Here is a 23,318-nt window from a genome sequence, read left to right on the forward strand (position 1 = left end):
CTCTGATCTAGCAGCATGCTAACATGTTAAACCAGGATGGTGAATATGGTAAATAAAATATACCTGCTTTTGTTTGCTAGGAAGTAAAACATTCCTCCCAGAGAATATACATCTTTAAGTAAAAAATGTACTGTATATATAGTCAGAATTTGTAATTACTCTGACCTTGAAGCTCTCATCCATATACTAAGTCAAATGCCTTCTGCTTTATTAAAAGAAATACTCATCATATGAAGAGAAAGAAAACCGACTGGATGCTGTAAAAAGAAGGCTTATTACAGGTCTCATGAACAGGTAGTGAGACTGTCCACCAGCCTTTAGAGTCAAAGTGAAACTTTTACTTAGCACATATTGGTTTCCTCTGTTACAATAGACAAAGACTCTGCCAGGATCTTCAATTAAAAAGAAGGGAAAAAGCAAAAACAAAGCAATGTCATGGAGAATATACAGTTATGCGCTGACACATAAAAGGATAGATGTGAAGTATGTTCTTTTGACCTGTCTGCATGTCTGCTTGAATGCTCTGTTCTTAGACATAAAGATATGGATGTAAATTCATAGAATAGAAAAATACATCAGATCAAACGATTTAAAGCCAAGAAACTTAAGTGATTCTGCAATGGATCTGAGAGGAAAGAGCAACTGACTTGTAAAAAATAGAAGATAAAAACCGGATGATGATACCTCTGTCATATCAAGCTCTGTACAGACCACATGGTGTTATCCCAGTACTGTAGGTGGACTAATATATGAGGGAGCAGGCTTTGTATTTGAACTCTACAGGCTCACATATGACTCACACCAGTCCTTCAGACATACCTCCCTCTGTGTGTCTCTACCAACCTCTATCTCTATCCTTCCTTTTCCCCAGTGTACTCTACCTCTCTGTCCTATCCTCTGCCTATAGATAAGCTCCTAATAAGGTGTCATGGAAGAGGAGGGTTTTACATCCTGCCCACTCTCCTCATAAACCGTAGAGTAAAAAGAAAATATGAGAGTAGAGAAGTAAAGGGGAAAAAAGGTCCATGTTTCTTTGAGGGTTGACTCTCAGTTGAACTGCATCTGAGAGCGGCTTTATTAAATTAATAGAATGTTGAATGAAAGGATGGAAAACCCGCTCTTGAGATGTGTCGGCACGGTAACAGGCATTGGAAATGTTGACATGGAAGCTTGCCTGGTGTAAAGGGTTTAAATCCGTGTGCGGTACAGTCATGAATAGATGTTCATGCTAAAAATTGATTGCAGTCATGGCACCACAGGTTTCTTTGGTGCCTTCAAATGCGGTCCTTTTTACAAGTCCGCTGTAGTGACCCACTCATGTGAAATTCATGACTTTGTGAGAGAAAATCTGAAAGCAATTAGTTGTGACATATGGAGACTGTTCTCCCAAGATAAACAACACAATTAGTTGTGATCTCAGTCACCCAAAAAGACGTATAGTTACGTTTGAGTGACAGATGCTATCTAGCGGCCATACTAATTATGACCTGGAGCAGGCACACAGTTCAGATGATGTAAGGGTTGGGTGGATGGTACAACCCAACTTTGGATTTTGACACAGGAGACTGCTGTTCGTTTCCTGTTTACAACAGTGAGTCAGGACAGTTTTTTTTAAAAATGTAACTATGAACGTCCCCTAACCTTAACCTCCATGGTTATTATTGTAGCCATGACGATGAAGGTTGCCTAACTTGAAGGAAGTAGTAACTTTAACCCACAACACATGTTTCTCTAATCTTTTTTGGCCTAAACCTAACCAGACATTATTTTTAACAGTGATTTGTAACGGTTTTGGAAATTAGAGAGGAATTATGTTGTCCTGCCGATGTCAATAGGGCAATAGATTAGAAAATGCTCCTATGTGTCATTCTGTGGTCCGTGGTCAAACGACTTATTTGGTTGTTTCATTTTGAGGACTTGTTGGACATATGCTGCTTTTATTAAAACATTCATATTGAGTGGACGTTACTTTGTAGGAGAATGAAAGCCACGTAACTGTGACCTGGAATGAGTGCCAGGTCACGGTGACCTGTACCGATGCCAAACATGTCAGTCCACTGAACCAAAACAGGAGACATCTGGAGATATTGGGAAAGAGGCGGAATACCACACACACACACACACACACACACACACACACACATAGTGCAGACGCCCAGTCAAATTTAGTTAAAGTCCAAGATAAGTGAAATTGAGAAATGTCCCACTATTCTTCTTTAGAATTTGGGATTGCCGACGAGTTTGGCAAACAAGTCATGCAACACAAACACATACACACACACAGCCTGTCTTCGGTATAAAAAGGCGTGCCACGTTCTATAATGTTGGAATTTTCTCTGTCCACGTTGTTGGTGAGCCGTTGTGAAATAAAAGAGATTTCCCATCTGACACATGTGTCTCGACCATCTGATTCCTCTGTTGTCCACCTCTTTCTGCCACAACAACTTCTTCATATTTTCTAACCCTAACCCTAAGGTTGAAAACATCAGTCACATTGTAGCAATGTTCTCACAACTTAAACCATTTGAATGCCAAGCATATGTTATGCTTGCCCCATGTGGGATCGTCTCATCCAGTGCATGGGTGAAAATTCCCAGTGCTTCTCATTAGAAAAGCTTAGCGTGCTGCTCTTTAACTTGAAGTCTTTTCTTTTGTAAGACCAGAAAATACTCTTTGAAAACACTTTCAGTATAGCAAAAATCCCACAGTTGGTGAGAACTGTGGTCATAGTGGGTGTATTTTCCCGGTTGGCCTCAGGGAGCAACAATGAAACCACGAGGTGAGATTTATGCTTTATCGTAAGCGTTTCCAAACACTGTATTTTGGTTTTGAAAAAAAGGTTTCAAGGATGAGAACTAATTTGCTTTTTGGCAATTGTACAGAAGGTCTGGTTAACTTCTCCCACCTCTGATAAAATACAGCACACAGCTGCTTCCCTGCACTTTTCTACTGGAAGCATTTAGTATGCAGTCAATGAGTCAGTCCCAGACAGGGCAAGGAGACGATATGCTTGGTGTGCTCAAGTGGTTTAAGCTAAACGAACACTGATACCAGATGACTGACTTTTCCAACAGTAAAAATAATAATAATAATAATAATAATAATAATAATAATAATAAAAAACATCCATAGGTAGCTACATTTTAAAAAACAGAAGCATGTATCAAAAACATTACCTCACAAGTTAATTTTAAAGGTAGTTTATGTTATGAACAAAAGCCAGAAGCTTGAGATAGTTAGTTGACATGGCCATGGGTGTAGATTTGGGTATGGACAGTAGGAACATGTCCCTACCAATATCAAGGTATTGCTGGATTGTCCCTACCAATATTTTTACAGATCTCAAACAATCTAGCCACTTTAACTCCACGTAATGTTAACGATAAGATCTCTGCAGAGTTGCTGGCTTTGTGTGTTCTCTGCAAAAAGGTGCGCTATTATGATAAAAAGTGAAAGAGCAGGATATGGGGGATACTCGACCTGATGATCTGGCAATCCTCAACTTCAAGCTGTAAGCATCGTTGACCAGCAGCAGCAGCAGCAGTAGTGGATTTATAGTTTAAATGTTCCAATCACATAATTAAAAATGACTTCACTGGACAAAACTAAGATCATTAGATATCACATATCATTTCAGGCATTAGGTGTTTTCGCTAATTTGTGATTGTTGTCCAGACATGCTGTTTTAATTAAACAACTTTATTACTGTTGGTGAAAATTCCTCCCAAAAGCAAATTAAGACATCTGGTCCTCTTCAAAGAAGAACTAAAGTGTTAGTAACAGCTGAGCTTAGTTAATAAGAATGTTCTGTAATCAATCCAAACATTAATCTTTGAAATAAGTGGAAGGAGTATTTACTATTTAATGCCATCTCTCCGCTTTTCCATAAGTGCATCAAGAGCAGAGTTATTATTGAATATGTGTCACTAAGACATGAACATTATTTATAAGCTACATTAGCCACAGCTTGTCCAACTGATCTGTTTGTGACTGTCAGGCATCATTTTATTATGAAAATCTTTCAGCAGCAGCCTGAACAGCATAGAGACACACAGACAAGTGAGCTGCGGTAATACAAATAGAAGTTTTTTTAGATGATTTAAAGACAGGTTTGAGCACCGTGGCTCTGTCACCCAAATCCACAAACTAAAAGAAGGACAGAATCTCAGTTGAGGTTTTAAAACCTTACAGCAGCCAGTTACAGAGCACCACATTACCTACAGGTCTCTTTACATTTATTTTATTGTGACAGTCTGTAATATGTTATTTTTAGATATTAATGTTGGTCTCAGATTTATAGTTAAGTAGTCTACCAATAAAGTAAAAATGTAAAAATCTGAAAATAAATCATGATACAAGTCTGGTTTCAGGCAAGTCAGCAAATGCATATTCAGTAAAGTAACATTTTGCAGAGTCAGGCTCTTTATATGCGTATGTGTGTGCGCTCATGTGTCTATGAAGGAGAAAAGAGTGCACATACACAATCATTTGGGCCGTCCGACAAAAAAATGTCCCCACCAAAAGTTCAAACCAAACCTACGACCTTGGACATAGTTAAGTCAAACGTTCTTGATTAAGAATCGTTTGAGTTTTAACACCATTTCCCAGTTTTACCACACAAATAATGACCATTTAACAGAGGTGGTATGAATGAAATCATGCATTAACATAGTAAATGCACTCTACATAAAAAATTCAAAGAGCCTGGCCATCCCAGCTCCCTCATATATAATACAAAGTGTCTGTAAATATTGATTGGATCATATAAATCTGTAATGTTGGCTGTCCATCATGATGGAGGTCCCTGTCTGATTACACCTATATACAGTATAATCAGCTCTTTAAAACTCTTTTTTTTGCACATGTTCTGTATGCATTTCATTGTTCAGAGATGTATTCTGGGAATTGCCTCTTCTTTAAAAGGCTATAATGTATCCCTGACTTTTCCCTACCATTATGGGATTATAGGAGCCTTTTAGAGCTTTATTCCTAAAATAATTGCACTAGTCTGGGTTGTAATGGTGGGTTTTAAGTGGAACACAATCTAAATGCTTTTTTTTATGTAATTCTGGGAAAACTGTAAAGTGATGTAAATGTTTGGCTCACAAATGGTAAAAGCTTTAATGGCAAAAATACTGGTTACTTGCTTTTAGCCATTAAAAAAAACATGCTTTATGTAATATCAGTATCATTCAGAAAAGTCATTCTAGCCTTCTGTCATGTAAAGGAAGAAGCTTGAAAAGAGGCAAAGGTGGATAAGGTCGTCCAGGGTCCATAGGGAAATCAAACTGATCAAAGACATGGGTTTAACAGGGTCACACAGCTGATTGAGATACACCTGATCAATTGAAACCAGGTCAGACACAGGTCACCAAAAGAAGGGTTTCTGGGTAACCAGTCAAAATCACAAATGATTGGGAAGATTTGGTTGAAATAGACACTCTTGTGAGAGTTGAAAGCAACATGGATCTTTGGCAATATACTGAAAAAATAAAGCAAATTATGTTAATATGATATCAAGCAGCGATTAATGGAGGGAGGGAATTGTCCAAAACACAGCACTTTGAAGTGAGATTTGTCTTGGACTTTCGGACCACTGATTCTATTTGCATCACTTGAATGAAGCTCTGTGAATATTTCATTCGATCTCATCCTCCCCTATTGTAAATTAAACCAGCATATCTGCAGGCAACATTATGATTAAACCTTTATTTACCCAGGGGAAGATGACAGAGTGCAGATTAGAGTTTTAGTTATGCAAACATTTCTTGAGGGCAAAGCTGTTCTAGTGTCAGGGATGATCTCTCGCCATTTTAAACCTTAATGGGAAGAGCCAAAGAAGTACAGATTTTATGGATAAGCAGTGTAAGTCTGAGGTGCATTGATAAGGAAAATACAAAGAAGGGGAAGGAACTGTGAAGCCATCTGGCTACAAACTAAATGCTACATTAGGGGGCTTTCCAAGTTGAAACTCATCATTCTAGCCTATAGCTATCTACACCGGCTAGCTAACCAGCTATACCTCAGAACAACGTGAATGCCATGGTCATGAGCAAGTATAAAAGAATTTCAGGAAAGTTGCCAGTTTGCAAAAGTTTGAAAAAGTTTTGTCTAGTCTATGTCTGGACCACAGACTATATAAAATTAATGGACATAGCCACCGTGACATCACCCATTAGTTAGTGGACTCTCGTTTTGAAGCCTCGAGTTTGGCATTTTGATCGTCGCCATCTTGGATTATCAGAGCAGGAAGTGATGAAAAGTGACCATATTTGAGCAGGAGGGTGGAACTGACCCAAACGCTAGCTGCTAGCTTGGTAAGCATGGTACTGTCTATGCTTAACTGATAATGATGATGATGATAATGCTAAATTTCGCTAGTGAAAGACGGGCTTAAAACCATTAGAACAAAATGTACTTACCAGAAACCAGAACATCCGACTCCTTAGAGGGTCTTTTAGTACAACCAAACAATGAATAAGACTCTTTTAGGCAACCAAAATGTTAGAATTAACTTTAATGAATTGAAAACACACTGAAATAGCAACAGCTACGGCTACGCCATGGTTATGTCACCCAACCAACATTGTCGCTGCGGTAGTGACTTGTCAATCACAATGTCACCACACCCTAAAGCATACACTGCTTTATCATCAAATTAGATTAAATGGGACCAGCGATTGAGACCATAAACTCATAAACTCATTAGGAAACTGTTTACTGAGGTAATAAATCAAGTAAGAAGTAGGGTCATTTTCTCATAGACTTCTATACAAATGGACTTCTTTTTGGAGCCAGTGGAGTCGCCACCTGCTGGCCATTAGAGAGAAGGCAGGTTTAAGGCACTTCCACATTGGCTTCACCTTTCAGACCTGGAGCTACCAGCTCTGTCTAGACGTGCCAACAGAGGTTAAATGTAACCAATGAGATCGCAGAGCTGCACTACCACTCCAACCTGTTGGCTATGTAAACATACACCTATCCAGCTTCACACAATCACTCATCACCGATGAAACTGGAGTATGGTACATTGCTAAAGGCTTGCCTACACAGGAGGCGTTTCAGCTGTGGTTTTTCAGTTAACCCTCTGATGGCACAGATGCGCCTCTTTTTTGATCAATACAACTGTCTGCAGGCCACATAACAGCTCACATTTTATATGTGTAACCACAGCCTGGAACATATTTTTGCAATTCAAGTCTTTCATCTGTTTTAGTTACATGCATAAAACAGAAGATAATTGATCGATTGTGTGCTTGGCTCAGAGCCTTGCCAAAACGCAGGTGACCCGCACTTAATACTGTGCCCCAACACATCCTGTGTAGCGTTGAAGCTGCTGCTGCTCTGCTGACGTGCAGCTAACGAGAAGAGACTCATTAAAACACTGCAGTCACTTTTTCCTCTGTTGGCCTTGACTGCTTCACAGCCTCCATCACTTCACAGCAAGTTGGACTCACTTACTGACAAGTGACCTTTTTGGTTCTCCCATCTCATCATTCATTGTTTAAAGTTAGAGTGTCGTGCAATAGCTCGGCTGGATATAGGACGCTTGGATATTAAAAGATGCCCAAACATCCTTTAGATGACCTGTGGACCAAGCTGTTTCTCTTTACTGTCTTTGACAACTAAACTGTATTTTTCTATATAACTCACTCTTGGGAATAGAAGAGTAGTGCTCCTTATCATATGGTTTAGTTAATGGTTTATGGTAATACATAGTACAATACAGCATGTGACATATGATTCTCTAACTGTCATCTTGTAGTACTCAGGAGACCGAGCCCAGCTGGTTTTAATCAGGAAATGGTTCACACGTCAGGCAGCAGGTGAATGAAATTAACTTCAATCAACTGACTGGCAGGAGAGAAACCAGCCATTCTTTGACATGCAAGGATCAGAGTTTAAAACACAGCGTACGATCGTGTCTTTGTACTGTATAAGTAGGCTTTAAAACGGCATTAAATAATGTAGATATATTTGACCTTGTACTTAGGAAATAAATACAGTATGAGTATAGGATGTGACAAGAGACTTTATTATCCCAGAGGAAACTAGTGCGTTGTAATATATTATGCAGCATGTGTTTGACATGTAAAAGGGAAATAATTCAGCTGCTCACATAATGCTTGAGGTGGTTTTCTTTCCAGTAAGATCCTGCTACTTTCGTCATGGTTATGGGACAACAACAGGATGTATATGTTGTAAGTATTTAATATTTTACAGCAGTATTCTTGCATGCGTGGCATCATGAAATTGGGATAGCATGTCAATTTTAACCTGCATGAGGTTCCTATGTATTACTGCACTAGCCCGTGATTTGTGATTTAAAATTGTACTAACTGTATTTCACATTTTTCTGAGTCATTTCCTGACAATGTTGATTGGCCACACTGTTGACCAAATATTTTTTTGACAAATAACATTTAATGTGTTTAAAGCAGGAAAGTCAGTAAATCAATCTGCATTAATCTGTAAATGAATGCGGGTGATTCTTACAGTATCTGCTGTCCACAGATGTTTATACTGTATGAAAAGTTTCTTCTTCAGTTCCTTAAATTCCTGCGGCATCTGAAGCCAGCAGGACTGATGCGTTTATAAATCTGCAGCCTCTGAGAAGAGCTGCACCGGAGTGCAGTGCTGTTACGCACAACTGTTCACTGTGTTCATTAAATCACCTGAATATAACCACACTCACCTCTACCACATCTGACTGGTCAGTTATAACTCAATATTGTGCTTTTTTATAAAGGAGACGTCAAGTTAGCACAGCTCATCAGCCTCTTTTCCAACTTTCTTTTCAGCAAAAGTACAATCTCATGTTTTATCCTTGAAACACAATGCAGTGCAAACACTGTTGTGTAATATTAATTACTAAACTATGTGACCATGTACAAGGTGAGATACATTAGAATTATTGCTGAAATAGCGCTGCTCCGATATAATCATGTCGTGACGCTCTGAACCATCCACACATTTCCTGAAGAAAAGCTCTCTGTTTGTCGAGCTTTAAGTGTGAATGACACAACTGTTTCAAAGTTATGAGAGCAATGATGTGACTGGCTGACTATTGTATTTATTAATCACCACACCCGCTGATCTATGGTCACCTTCACTCAGCCCTTCTGCACCGCTGCACATACATGAGCCAGAATAGCAGGTACACATGGAGACACCCACACAATCCGTGCACCTAAGACCTACCAAGCTGTGCTTGGCATTTATTATTAAAATTTCAACTGAGGGTGCAAAATATTAAGCTGAAGGTGCAATGCATACTTTTGCACCCTTGTAGAACCGGGCCTGGCCACTGAGGAGGAAAATTTATGGACATTTACTATAAAATAAAGCAAGATGTCAAGATTTCACCCATGGATTTCACATATCTGTTACTGTCATGTAACCTAGTCTGTATAGCTAATGCTGTAGTGAGTGGACAGGTTAGGCTATTACACTGTTACGGTGGTTGCCATGGTAATGGATTACGTCCAACTATTAACCACACCCCCCTCCCCCCTCATTCTCTGTTTGAGAAAGAACGTTAAACAACAAGTAACACTGGCTGGATTGGAGCTTTAAGAACTGGTTATGTACGCATGTGTTTGTCATGTCTGAAAACAAATTATAATTCTGAATAAGAGCTTATAAAATGATGCCAACATTGTGATGTGCACTTACTTTTCAGATAAATCTAATGCAGCAAAGCTCTGCAGTGTTTGACAGCGTTTACTTAAAGTTATGAGTTACAAGCACTATGTGGCTGAGTAATGCCTCAGTGGAAAGCCGTATAATGCTGCAATGCACATCCCTGTTTTTGCCATATGTAGTAATAACGCAGATTTCTTTGTACACTGTGTATGTAACAAATAATGGAATGTAACAGGATAAAGAGTTGAACCAAAGCAGCGTGACAGAGGGTTTTTAAGACGCAGGATTTGATTTATCGCGGTGGGAAGAGAGTAAAATACATCAGTGCACAGAGTGAGACGTGGAGGGGAAGGTGGCTGAACAGTGAGAAAGGGAAGAAAGCAAATCCTCTTCTTTTTCTGTTGTATGTGTGTGTGTGTGTGTAGCTATAATGTACAGTGAAAATTAAATGATTCGTTTTAAAATATATGCTAAATGATAATTAATTTTAAAGCTAATATAATTCCAATTTACAGATTACAGTTCATTGTTCAGGTGTGTGTGCGCACTTCTCGTATGTCTATCTTTGTGAGGACCGGTTTAAAAACTTGAGAGTCAGGACATTTTGGATGGTTCTCACTTTCAAACACAGGTGTTGGTCGAGTCAGGCAACATTATAGAGGCCAAGAAAGTGTCATCACACTGCAAGTTAAGACAACACAAACACAGAAAGGCTTGTAGAGTCCTTTAGGTCACGATGAAAATTTCTAGAGGACACAAAAAACTGAAGCTGACCACTCATCAGTGATATTTATTTTATTTTTTCACATTGATTGCATGATTCTAGCATAACTGGTGAAGCTGTTACGGTCACATGACGTTTCCATTCAACAAAATTTCCCATTACTCAGTCCTGAAAAAGGACATGATGTCACGAGTCTGATGAAGGGAATAAATGAATAATAATACACTGCAAACAGTGTACGAGAGCGACGAAACAGTGGTCTGACAGTATGATCATGTACTTTAAATGGTGATGAAACACACTAGAATAATATTCCAAACTCCAGAACAGCAGTGTTTCCACTGGCTAACAGAGCATCTGATCAGTCAATGTTGAACAAAGGTGAGTCCAGACATACAAGATCAAACATATACAGGAAACACATGCTCGATTTTGTTTGTTGTGCGAGCCTCATTAGAAGTTAATGACTAAAATTGCAGACTAACATACTGCCTACTATGTACTCAATCAGTATGTACTGCATACTGCATACTAAATGACATGACTGACAGCTGGTCTCACCTGACCAGTGGCTCCTCACATCTCCTAAAATGTTGCAGCAAATTTCCAAACAGGCATAATTTAGATAAACTGACCACATATTGGGAAACTTAATAAAGTGACATATCAGCGGCTTTAGCTTTAGCCTGGCTCAAAATTGACGCTATTGCGCAGCCTGAAGAGACGCAAAGCATTTTGGGGCAGTTGAGTATGTCCAGTAAACTCACACTGCATACTCAGAAAACCTTATGTATACAAAATCCACATACAATGCAGTTGGAACGCACTATATACTCAATTTGACATCATTTTTAGTAGGATTACTACATTAGTATACGATTCCAACACTGCCATTGAGTGCAATGTAACCATAACTTCTAACCTTATAGTTGTGTTCATCACTTTCTCATGTCCCCATAGCAACTAGTTCCTGTTTGTAAGTACAACTTGCAGTGTTTTTGTATTTGCTTGCGTTTGCTGTGTGTGTCTCTTCATGCCATGCACAGTGTGTGTTGTCACATGAGGCCAGTGTCCCGCCCAAGTAAATAAATCCAGGGTGGTTGACCATGTGCCAGGTAGAGCCAACAGTCTGCAGGTTTCCATTCCTATGAGAGAGTTCACACACTAATTAGCACTACTTTATAGTAGCAGAACTCATTAGTAAAGTTACCTGCTAGGTGTGAGCTGACCACTGATTAATACAGTAAGATATGAGTTAGGATGTAAAGGTAGTTAGTGCATTTCTCTGCATGAAGTCACTGCTGCAACTGAAATGAGCAGGTGAAACTCACTCCACCTGCATGCATAAACAGGCTAAATAAATGTGCAGTAAGCTACTCTCTACACAGCGGCGCTTTATAATTCAAAAATGTGCAAGAGCTTGTTTGAGTTTCAGACCTTGTTGAGGCGTCACAGTGTGTGGGATCAGAAGTCAACTCGTGGTCGGTGAAGCGAGTCGGAGTCTGCTCTCTCTCTCTCTTTCTCTCTCTCTCTCTCTCTCTCCTTACCTCCCTCCCTCCCTCCCTCCCTCCCTCCTCCTTCTCTCTCGGCTCCAGTCAGTAAGGAGTCAGTTATCCAGTTATCGTTTCTCGCTCATCCTCTTCGCGCTCCTCTGTGTATTAAAACTTTCCTGAAAGGACCCTTTTTTAAATATCGAATTAAGTATATTAACCACATTTTTTCCCCCTATTTTGCCTGGAACTTAAGAGGAGGATTTATTGCCGTTGTGTCTCCTGTGTTGGTGCAGGACGCGTCTCGGTGCGCACGGTGCAAAACGGACCGCAAAACGTGTCCGATGCGTCCGCCCTGGTCCTCTGCCACTGTGTCCGGGACAAACTGATAGAAACCCTGACCGGAGGGGGAGCTGAACTCACATCCAGGAAACTCAGTCTGGTTTTTCCATCATTCATTGGTGGCATCAAGTTTTTTGCGGCTGTGAACTCCGCGCACCTCCGCTGGAAGATAAAACAGAAACAGAGGTTCATTCCTCAACCCCGAAGAGATGACATGGACATACTGTAGCCAGCGCTGAGGATGTGGCTATAAAAAAAGAGGAACATCACAAATAATCGGATGTCTTCACGGGTGAGTGAAACATTATCTTAGAAGAAAACAACCACAACGACAAAAATATTTACTCGAGAAAGATGAGAAATTTTTGCGCGCCCTTGCATCTTTGACACGGACCGTCAGCGGATGGAGGTCAGAGCTGGTTTTGGAGTTGTGTGAAGAAGAATTTGAGGGTGAAAGTTGGTCAAATTATAGATATAGTGAACACACCAGGCTGAGCACCTTTTTAGTTTAGAAGAAACTTTAAGGAAATCGAGTCCTTTAGAGAGAAATATGTGAGAATAAAAGCGATACTGAGGTTACGACGCGCTGACCAAGCGGCGGCAACAGCAGCAGCAGCGCCGCTGAGGTGTGCAAGTGTGCGGCATCATCGGGGTAAACAGATAAGTGAAGAAATATATAGAATGTGTGTAACAGTGGAAACTTGATTGTGTGATAGGGTTACAGGTGAAGGACATAGGTGGATAACTGCGTGTATGTGGATTGCGTTTTTACGCATGGCATCAACTGTTACGCCGCAAAAACGCCCATATTAAGTGATTCAGTCTAGTTATGAGTTTCATAATTATTTTTCAAAACCTTTCCTTATTTTTTTGTCACGACAAAGTATTAAAAACCTGCTAATTCGGTGGATATTTCTATCATGAAGGAAATGAATAATTTTGTATGATTTTCTGCAAGTATGGACTTCTCATTATCCAGATCTGTCGCTATTTGAGAGAATAAAAATGATATTGAGACTCAATACTAGACTAAATGACTTGTGAGGATGCTGTAGATTATTCACAGAGGGTGTGTTCAGGTCTTATGCATGTTGCTGGGTTTCATTCAGAGAGGGTGTGGCTGTTCGCGTGTCCATCTCTGCTCTGGCTGGTTTTTCTGCGCCTCGTCCAGGCGAGGAATTCGGCAGCAAATACCTGCACCAAACTGGGAATTAAATCACCTAGCTGTGTGTGTGTGTGTGTGTGTGTGTGTGTGTGTGTGTGTCTGTGTGTGTGTCTGTGTGTATTCAATCCCGCTAATCCACCTGTCTCCAGGGAGGATTAGAGCGTTTGGGACATTTGGACCTGATTTTCCTCTTTTTTTTCTCCCCCTCTCCGCCTTTCCACAACATAATCTGTGAGACAAAACGTTTATTCCTTCAGCTCTATACACCCTAAGAGATGGAGCCACAAGTGCCATTTTTCATGCGCAACATTCGGCGGAGGCGTTTATCACTCAAAAGCCCCTGGCTGTGCTTTGAGTGCACATATTTTTAGTAGCCAAGGCTGCTGCTTGGCCCCCACTGATGGGCTGCCAAACTCTCTGACATGTGTCATCTTGGAGGAATTGTGGCAGAACAATTAATATGTTACCAGCTCACTAGGAAACAGTAGAAACTGTTGCTTTTAAACATAACTCAAGGCTGATTTTGGATATAAACTCATCTATATGCAGGTTGTTACTGTAAACAAGAGCTATAGGCTCATTTGGATGCACAAGACTGTCATTTATCATAGCCTGGGCTCTCTCTCTCTCTCTCTCTCTCTCTCTCTCTCTCCCTCTCTCTCTCTCTCTCTCTCTCTCTCTCTCTCTCTCTTTCTCTCTCTCTCACTCTCTACCACACCTGTCTCTCTCTCTCGCTCTCAGTTCAATTTTATCTATCTCTCCCTCTCCAGCTTCCCCTCTCTATACCTCAGTTCAAATAAATTCCCAATTCAACACGCTATATCGGCATGAAAATGGAAAGAAAATATCAGAGATAGATCAAGATGGAAATAGACCTTTCCTCAGTTTTGCCACATTCTGTGTGTTTAGCTTGGCGGATACACGTTTAATTGAGAAACATGCACTGATGCTCAGTGATCGGTATTCCTCAACGTGAAACTAGACTACTTCACTGATGTATTTGTGTTTTTTAGGGTAAAGGTAGGGGGTTCTGCTTAGTTCATCATCCCATTTATCACACATTTTCCTGCTTAAAAGTGTGTATCATTGACATAAAATGATTCCAAAACAATCTGTCTTTTCTCTCTCCTTCATCTTTCCAGCATCACTGTACAAGCCGCCTAAAAGGATTAGGGGGAAAGACAGATGCCCACCAAATGGCTTATGGTTAGAAATACAGGTTGTTTTTATAATGGCTGTTTGTTTTCAGACAAACAGAAAGATCCATGGCCCGGAGGGGGATCGGGGCATGTCGAATGAGACTTTAAACACACGCCAAACCACAGACGAACACAAGGCGGTCACACAGAGACACACACACACACACACACACACGGTCAGACATGTACACATAAACATGCCTCTCTGTCTCACACACACACACACACACACACAACATGCACGAATGTACTTTTGTTTTTTTTTTTGCCTCAGGGTGCCCCTTCGGAAATGCCACGTCTGTCCACTCTGCCTCTCATTTGATTTACAGCATTAATCAGAGTGGATCAGCAGGCTTGACATATTGCCGCTAACTGCCCATCCCACCCCCCCCCCCACCCCCCTCACGCACTCCCCCCTCCTCACCCCCTAAACGAAAGAACAATCTGTAGCGAAGACTCGCTCTGAATGGCCGCAATGGAAACAATAACTCTAGAAGATGAAATCAGATTGCCGGAATCCAGGAAGAAAATAGATTTTTTGAGGAGGGGCTCAGTAATTCAGGGAATGAAATGAGATGTGTGGTTTTGTGTGGTAGGCTCGCGGTCATGTGTGAGTGCCGGCATGTGCGGGCATGTGGTGGTGAGTGTGTACAAGCGTTGCATGCATGCATACATAACAGTGCCAATTGTGGTTTTTTTTTTTTCATCTTTGTTTTCTATCTGTGCGAGGATGTTTGTTTCTGTCTCAGAGGCATAGCTCCGCACGCTCTTGTGCTCGTATCTTCTGTGAGAAACGATTTGACTTTCAGATTGTGAGAGTGGGTCCTCACTTCTTCAAACAGCTCTTTGAGGGTTGAGACTTTGTTTTAGGATCATGGTTAGATTTAAGCATAGGTTAAACCTGAATTATTTTACATTTTTTTTGCCACTTAGGGGCAGCGGAAAAAGCTGTAAACACAACATTGGACATATTACCACCTTATAAATGTGATGAAGGTTCTAGCAAACAACACGGAGCAACAAAAGCATTCATTTGGAGTCATGGAAGTCGAATATTTCCTCTCTTTTTAGCTCTGCTTTGGTCTCCAACAACTCCGGAGAGAAATATCTGGCTCCTAGTTGCACAGTCGGATGAAAGTTCTCTCTGGGTTCATCTCTGCAAGCATCTTCCTTCTACATTAGTTTGTCCATCGTTAATATAAGAATATTGATTGTAGCAGCTTTAAATGAGTTACTGCTTGATCAACTTGCAAGTTGGAAGAGTTTTAGACACAAAACACAAGGCTCTCTCTGCAAATATGTGACCTTCGGTGCAAGAAAAGCTTCTTCAGCTTTCTGTACTTCAGTTTTATTCCGACTCAATGAGGATCAAACATTTGTTTTCATTCCTGTCAAAAATCTCTTCACCTTTTGCTCCACATGTCTTGCTATCTTCATAAACCTCACCAACCTGAATTCCGATTGCAATGAAAGCAATCTTGACTTCTTCCCACATGAATCAGATCCATGTTTCTTCCCCCTTCCGTCATGCGTCAAGCAGAGAAGCATGATCACACAGCGTGTGTCCACGTGTGTGTGTGTGTGTGTGTGTGTGTGTGATCACCTACAATTGTGACGGTTGATTCACTCATTTTCGACGGAAGAGGATTTCATTTTGCCTGAATTTCCTCAGTCTCTCCTAGCTGCGACCCACAAGATTAAAGTGACAATCAGTCATGTGAAACAACAACAACTGCCGCCACCGCCGCCGCCGCTACCCCTCCCTCCCTCTCTCTTTCTGCAGACCTGCGACTCACGGATCACGGATCAGAGCTTTAACCTCCAAGCGGTGGGTTGGCAGTAGACCTCATCTATTGCAAATCAATCCCTCTAGCTGCTTGCTGTGTTGCTTTTCTCTCTCTCCAAATGGAAATCAGAGATAAATGCTGAGGCTTCTTGAGTCTGATTATATCGTTCTCATAATGGTAAGTGGATGCTTTTGCTTGTGTGTGTAAAAATCCAGATTTCCCAGCAGCTGCCGGTTCAATAACATTTGACTGAAGTCCTAAAGGAGCAAAAAACAAAGTGGTGCCCATCATTAATAGCCTTCAGTATGATTCTAACTTTAATTTTCCCCTCTGGCGTTTGAATGTATTTTGTTGCCTTCAAAATGTTCCTCGTGTCTTCTTCTTTGATATTTAAAAGACGAGTGTCTTGATTCATTCAAAAGTATCTCGCTTTCATGAGTCAGTAGACATAAATCATCGCCTCGAGTAAAATAAGGCCGGCGGAAGCTGCGATAAAGAGTTTTGTTTCAAAATGAGATATAAACCTCCTGAGAAATTAAGACACTTTTACTAAATGTTGACTTTTAATTAAATTCAAGCTGTCCGCAGCTGTGAACTGCGGGGAAAAGTATCATTTTTACGAGATGTGATCATCTGTGGTCTTTAAATATTGATCAGTGAACATTAGGGGAATGATGTTCCTTCTTAATTCTTTTAGAAAATGGAAAACTGCCTGTAGTGCCTGTTGGAATGAAACCCATTTCTTGTCAAGTGAGAATGGGTTGTCTGAACAGAAAGCAGGAAGGCTACTGTAGAACGGCTTTCCTGCTGTATGAAGCTATTAAACTTCAGATTGGAGGTAGATTTATAGACTCCAGATGGGATTTAGGACTGGGTGGGGAAAAAAAAGGGGCTTTCTCCTGGTTTAATGTGTCCTGGGTGGTTCAGGATGATTGAAACAAATGAACAGAAGATGGAATTTTGAAGGATAATCTAGTAGCGAGGAATTTATAGATACGAAGGGATGTTGTGACAGTCATTTTTGGTTCGGTTGAAGCAGCTTATCACGAACTTTGACCTGCTTGGATGGACGGAAACCATACCTTCACCGCAAATTATCCAACACTATTCCAGAGAACAGATCTTTAAAAACAGTTAAATCCTTTTTAAATATTCAAAACGCTTAGTCATCCTAGATTTGTAAACCAATTTCACTCGTGCATTTTTACGGACGTGAGGATATATTATGTTTATTTCATGGGCTGTTCAAGGGGTTTTTTTTTCTGCAGGAGGAACCTTTGAATGTATTCATCCTGCGTACTCTCTGATTGTAATATTGATTTATTGTGCAACCAACTTGGCACCTATTGGCTCTGGAATGGGTTTTCCTCTTTTGTGATCCCTCCCAAGGCTATTTTTCCCATAAATATTTCACAGGGAGCTTTTCTTGGATGGCATCCTCGCTTTTTTTTTTTTTTTTTTTTTTTTTTAATGCTTCCCTGTGCAGCCCTTTTGATTTAACACATTGGTACTTTTATTTGTTGGTAGATGCCCCTTGAATTTTCTCATTCTCTGTGAACTATAAAACCAGTTTCTTCTTTTCATCTGCACTCAAAGAATTCAATGCTTTCCAAAAAAAAAAAAAAAAGCAAGTTTCTGAACCAAAATATCAAGAGGACAATTTTTCTTAGATGAGAAGAGACGAAAAACTTGATTTGTGAAACATTTTCTGCTCGGCTGTAGAGCGAAATGAGACAAGCACGAAGTAAAAACCTGACTAAAGAGACTGAATTTGTAGCTCTTCTTCTTCTCTTTGCTTTGATCCCTTCACTTCAAACTTTTTCTTTTATCCCAAGTCAGCCTTCTCTTCTCTACGCATTGTCAGGATTTTTCACATTTTTGCATCAGCACAGTACGCTGAGAAGTTACAGTCGAATATTTCTAAGCGCTACAAATAAAAGGTTCTCTTAAAGCCGCGGAGACCTTCAGCTGCAATAACACAGAGCCAGGTACCTCCAGTACTTATATCCTCAGTGCATTTTATCACGGAGACCTTGAATGGCTTTAAACCTCAGGAGATCTAAAAAAAAAAACCCCAAGTTTATCTGTGTGAGAGAAAAGTAAACATGCCAGCGTGTGATTAGGGGAGTTAAAACGAGGGAGTAGAGAGAGAAAATAGAAGAAAACAAAGAAGGGAAACAGAACATTTGTATTTGTTACCCTTTGTTGTCTTCGTCGTGGAGAGCAGATGATGCGCTGCTGTCTCTCAATCTGGCAATTAAGACGACAAGGTCAACAGGGGGCAGTTATAATCCACTATAATCCCAGTTTTCAATCTCTCTATATAGATGTAAATACCCCAGTGTGTTTTTTTTTTTTTTTTTTTACTCAGCTCTCTTTTCATTGGTTAATATTCAACCCAGCAGCGTAAAACGAGCCAATAGGGAACCGGAGAGAGCATGTGTGCATGAGCTAACTGCAGCGTAAGCGCCTTCTCTACTGTAAATACACTGGAGTAGATATGATAAAGGCTTTTTACAACACTACAAGAATAACACACTCAGACACAGATTTATAAGACAAAAATAAACAAAGAAATCCACCAACTATGTCACATAATCCACTTTATGGTTGAAGTATATGTATGTGATCTATGAAAACACAACTGTGTGCTGGTTTTGGACAAATCTGTGCTATTTTTTCAGCATTTTTAAAGTTATGGCGGAAAAAAAAGGTGTGCAAATGTTCCAGGAATTTTCTCATACACTGCTTTTTGATCATTTAAGCGCTGGATCAAGGCAGCATACTTTCCTATTATATTTAAATCCAAGATAAGATTGAAGCTGGCCAATACAAGCTATGAAACAATCAGATCAGGATATCAGCCAAAAATATAATAAAGGACACATTTGACTAACGTGCTCAGCACTGAAAACCTTGTTACATCACTTTTCTAGATCCAATAAGATCTAATATTCATGTGTAAAATCAAAATTCACTTTAAAGACGAGCAGGATGTAAATCTTTACATTAGTATTCTCAGGCGGTGTTAAACTGTACTGAATTTATATGATCACATCTCTTAACGCCTTTAAGCTGTGGAGGAAATCAATTATCTAGAATGACTGAGCAAACAAGATCAGCTCATTTAAATTCCAGTTTTAGCCTGTGCTCTGCATTTTTTTAAATCTCTTACATCTTCAGGTTGAAGGCAGTTCAACAAGAAATGAAAGAATCGTGAAGGATGACGTGAATGTTCTCAAAGTAGCGTAGAAAGTTAAAAATGTAAAATGTTATTAAAACAAAGGTAAGCCTTATTAAAAGAAGACCAATCAGTATATTCCAGCTGGAACTGAACTGAACTGGAACAGGATATTCAATATATTCCAATATATTCTTATTAGAATTAAAAGTTAAATACTTTGAATATATTTTAGCCTTTTAGAGCAGAATAGTTCAATAAATTCAAGCCTAACTGGAAGGAGACTAGTCAATATATTCCAGTGTTTTTAGAGCAAAAATACTTCATTATATGTTGACGTTGCTGGAACAGGATGCTATAAATACAATAAATTCCAGCATTATTGTAACAAGATGCTTAAATCTATACTAGCCTTAAAGAAACAGGAAACTTCAATATATTTAAATGTTTTTGAAACACTTTGATATAATCTCTTGTTCTTGGAACAAGGTCCTATTCATACTGATTCAATAATTATAGGCTATCAATCAACGTAGCAGTATTATTTAAATATTGAATGTGATAACTCTGTCAATATAGCAATATTTATTGATTGATTCATAAACAGTTATAGCCTAAAGCTCACTGATTCAACAGACCTCTTCAGCTCTCACAGACACAAACACATGTGTGCACTGTTCTCCTTTTATTTGCAATGTCATGAGTCATTTCTCTTTGCAGGCAGACAGACTGCGAGCAGGTGGATTTAATATAAAACGCTGACAATCATTAACTTACTTGATTACAGTGGTTGTATTTACAACCTTTAAAGACTCTAGCCTATATATAGCTATCTATTGATGCATAAGAAATCTACCAAAAAGAGCTTTATAGCAAGAAAAAGTTTGCTTTGTGTATATAATTGACGTAATGAGCTAATGCTAGCCACTGTTAGCATAACAGATAGCCCGACTTGATAACATTTGGTATCAGTGATTTAGATTAAGCTGATTACATAACGTAAATTATTAACAGCACAACTAGTATAAAGCGAAACATTCAGACTATTTAATGTTTTGGATGCAAATTTGCCAGTCAGTGTTGTGTAGAGGAAGCTTCAAATAATGACCAGAACAGATCATCTAAAGCTACGACAAAGCACAGGGCGGGTTACTTCCTTGAAACTTAAAAATAAAAAAGTAAGCTTTCAGTACCTTGTCTATAGTTATATTGAATAAATACCAGTACTAGGTTTCTCATAAATTCTCACGTTCTGTAAATATTGCATGTAAAATACCGAGTGTGCGAGAGAAGACGAGTTAACGCTGAGTCACGATGCTATATTGGCACTTAGCTTGCAGCTAACTCTGCTAACGCTGATGCAGTCTAGCAACTCACAACAAAAATACATTACACTACTTTTTTTTTTAAAAAAATGTGTTGATATAGCCATTATAACAACAACTAAAAATGAATGAACACAACAAAATGTGTTATTTCCTGTCCTGAAACACGGAGCTAGCACCAGAAGCGTCCCCACAGAGGAGACCTGCAGGCAGACTCCTCTCAGAATTATGAAAAAAAAGACAATCTGAGAAAAGTTTTTCCTCGTTTTACAGTCACAGTTGCCTTACATGCCAGTCAATATGGTTTTTTTTAGTCTTTTTAGAGTAGGATATTTCAGTATATTCCTGCTTTTTTGTCTTATTTGCTCAACATTCACTATCCAACTGAAAACCATTTTCAGTGATGCTGCTCTAATTTCTCTAACAGAGAAATGCTTGCAATGTTGTGACAAGTTAAATCAGTATTCTTTTTGGTTACAAGGTGTAAAAAACGAGGCCAGAATCATTCAGTATCCTCACCAGAGTGTTTTCTGATATGAAATGAAATGTGAGGTGATACTCTCCCATCACATTGTGTCGCTACTGCTCCCTGGTGCGTCCTTTGAAATCATACTGTATGTAAGCGTGAGGTAAAGTGCATCCCATATGGCTCTTTGTAGATTTCCCTCGGCGTTTGCTGCGCCGGTTACGGCTATCTGTTCTCATTTGTATGTACTTCTCTGACCGCACTTATTTTATTTTCCTGCCTGTTTGATCTCCTTTCAGTCCACCACTGGAGACAGATGTGCAGGGAGAAGAAAAGTGAAGAAGACAGACAGAGTATGAAGAACGAGAGGGAGAGGAATAAAAAGAGGCAGGTGGGAGAGTAAGATGGAGACGATGAGGAGACAAGTGGAGGGAGATGGGTAGTATGTGTGCTTCATGGTGTCATGGGCGTCGCCTGTAGCCTCTAGCTCATACAGTCAGTCAGTGTGAGGAAAAAGTGGATATATGAAACATACAGCATTTACACACCTTGTTTTCCTGGCTCAGCGTTAGAGGATGTTTCCAAGTTATGTGAACATGATATGAGCAGAGCATATATACAGTTATAAACAGCTAACGTACTTTGCATTGCACTGTAGCCAGCTAAACCGTTAGCAAAGGCGGCTTTGTTGCGCTTTCCCCTTTGCTAGCGACACCAAACTAGCCTAGTCTCATGTTAGATAGCCAAAAGGTTTTATATTTTATCAGTCTGGTAGTCCTACAAACAGTGATAACACCTGAGGAAAGTTTTATGACCAATCCAGCTTTTTTACTGATCATGCCATACATTAGCCATGCTTCAATTAGTCTATTTTATGCACATTTTGAAGTATTGCATTAAAAAAGCTAAATGGAAACGCCAAAATCCGAAAAATGTCCTCAATTTCACAAAAAAGTTTTTAAGCTCGCTTGAGGTAGATTTCGGAAACGTCAAAGAACAGTTTATGCGCAAAATAGGTAATGGAAATGCATTTGTCGAGTAAATAATGACGTAGCAAACATTGAACTCACATGACTCATCAGCTGTTTCCTCTTTCGGCATCTTCCGGTGTCTCCAGATAGCATGTAGCATGAGACATTCGAGTGGCAGGAATATTTATGTGCAGATTATATGATAAATCGCTTCCTTCCATTTCCAGCAAAAAAGCATGGAAACAGTCTATTTAGAAGTACATTTTTTGATGTAGAAGAATCTGGGCTCAGCAACAGTCCAGCCAACGCCTCTGATGTCGGTAAATCAGATGGCTACTTATGATTGCGTGAGTGTGTGACTAGATAATAGCTTCACCTTCAAGTAGATTACTTGCATGGATGCATTCTGTATGAGTTACACCTCAAAGTTACACAAGGAGATAAAAAAAAAAAAAATGATATCATATGATCCCATTACAACCAAAAACAATAATATATATATTAATATAATAATATCCTGGAGTAAATACACGCCAACTTCCTCTACAGCAAGTCAGAGATGCCTTGTCACTACCTGATGTACTTGTGATGCAGAAAGGTGCATGACAGCCAGGCAGCGTCTGTCACGAATGTGGTTAATGTTTATCTCTACAGTCCGATAATCACGACAGCAGCACCTGCAAACAGCCACATCCCCATTTCCCTCAGACTATCATTAATCTATGCTCCTGAGGTTACAATATGCCTCTGTGAGCGCCGCTGTAAAATCACTCGGCGTGTGTTTAACCTGTTCTAGCGGTATGATACACCTGTAGAGTAACGTATGTATCTACACACACAGACGCACACATGAAAGAAACTTCTAAGATTGTCATTTAACAAGGAGGCCATGACAGAAGGTTTCATGCATCTGTGAACATAAAGACAAACACACATGAATGTTATTCTTTGCTGTCAGCCCCTCGGTTTGCCTGGCTAACTCCAACACACACACACACACACACACACATATTTTTGCACCAC

At 39.7% G+C, this 23,318-nt stretch overlaps 1 protein-coding gene and 1 long non-coding RNA gene across 3 annotated transcripts in view; one reads left to right on the forward strand and one right to left on the reverse strand.

Annotated features, from left to right (window-relative positions):
• Positions 1-10,985: 10,985 nt before the first annotated feature.
• Positions 10,986-21,938, reverse strand: LOC122974399. Of its 2 annotated transcripts, none has more exons than XR_006400378.1 (4): positions 21,873-21,938; positions 18,552-18,602; positions 11,807-12,363; positions 10,986-11,514 (listed from the first exon to the last, which is right to left on the reverse strand). It is a non-coding gene; the product is annotated as an uncharacterized LOC122974399 (long non-coding RNA). The 2 variants fall into 2 exon arrangements; XR_006400377.1 differs by lacking the exon at positions 21,873-21,938 and adding an exon at positions 21,378-21,705.
• htr2cl1 (5-hydroxytryptamine (serotonin) receptor 2C, G protein-coupled-like 1) overlaps positions 12,357-23,318 on the forward strand; it is a 159,398-nt gene continuing 148,436 nt past the window's right edge. The window contains exon 1 of the mRNA XM_044342408.1: positions 12,357-12,493. The gene's annotated coding sequence lies outside the window, so the exon portion shown is untranslated. The remainder of the gene's footprint in view (positions 12,494-23,318) is intronic.

The sequence above is a fragment of the Thunnus albacares genome, chromosome 22, assembly GCF_914725855.1.
Source record: "Thunnus albacares chromosome 22, fThuAlb1.1, whole genome shotgun sequence".
NCBI classification, from domain to species: Eukaryota; Metazoa; Chordata; class Actinopteri; order Scombriformes; family Scombridae; genus Thunnus; species Thunnus albacares.